Source organism: Mandrillus leucophaeus, unplaced genomic scaffold (assembly GCF_000951045.1).
Source record: "Mandrillus leucophaeus isolate KB7577 unplaced genomic scaffold, Mleu.le_1.0 Scaffold484, whole genome shotgun sequence".
NCBI lineage: Eukaryota > Metazoa > Chordata > Mammalia > Primates > Cercopithecidae > Mandrillus > Mandrillus leucophaeus.
This window is the reverse complement of record NW_012105187.1, coordinates 1,126,034-1,127,151: the sequence shown is the minus strand read 5'-3', so window position 1 is coordinate 1,127,151 and position 1,118 is coordinate 1,126,034.

Sequence of the window (1,118 nt, the reverse complement as noted above, 5' to 3'; positions counted from 1 at the left end):
GCTTATTCTTGTATTATCACTTCCCTAGCAGAACACCAGATACAAGGAATGCTCAATAAATGTTCATTAAGTCAATGAATTAAAAAACAAAAACAAATTAATAGAAATTTGGTAGCTGGGTACAATGGCTCACACCTGTAATCTCAGCACTTTGGAGGCCAAGGTGGTAGATTGCTTCAGTCCAGAAATTCGAGACCAGCCTGGGCAACATAGTGAAACAAAAAACAAGTTGGACCATGTATTCTTTAGAATTAATCCTAAAGCAGTAAGAAAAGAATTTTGTTGGGCCTTCAACTAATCTCGGTAATTGAAATTGCTATTACATTTAACAAGATTAAAGTTTTAATTAAATGAAATATTTAAGCAATGAGTAAAGTGCACACTTACAAGATGAAGGATAACTCATCAGTTATTTCACACCAGAGTCTCAGACTTCAGTGTAGAAAAACAGTCTTCAACGTCCAAATTATTTTTATTTAACTTTATGTTTTTTAATTTGAAATTAGATGAAGCAGTTAATTCTTTCATTATGTGGCAGGAGAGGGTGCTAGGGAAGGATGGCAAAAGAGAAGAGAGGCTATCAGCTAATTAGAATGTAATATAAAAAATTACCTTTAAATTTTCGCAAAGAAAATTGGATCGGGGTGTAGAATGGAAAGCTCAGTGGTCTCTATTTTTCACCAGAAAAGTGTTTATAAATTCTAGCATTATTATTGTTAATTTTTTTGCCTGTAATGGGATAGGGTTAAGTAAACTGAATGTAGGATTTTAAGGAAAGGGCTATATCCAATTTCAAAGTAAATGTGATAATTAAGTTTCTGGAGGCAGGTTCTGAATTCAATTCAATTAAATAAGGCATGTAACATATGTAAGCAGCCTGGCACTTAGTAGACACTCAACAAATGCTCTTACTGTATATAAAGGGTGAATAAGAACTGCATACACACTAATTAATGTAGGTTAAATGCACCTTTAAAAACAAGTACAAAATGCTGTAGAGGTACACAGCATACTGCCTCAAAACTATATGACCAGTTTTATCATATGACCAACTTTCCTTCCTTCCTTCCTTCCTTCCTTCCTTCCTTCCTTCCTTCCTTCCTTCCTTCCTTCCTTCC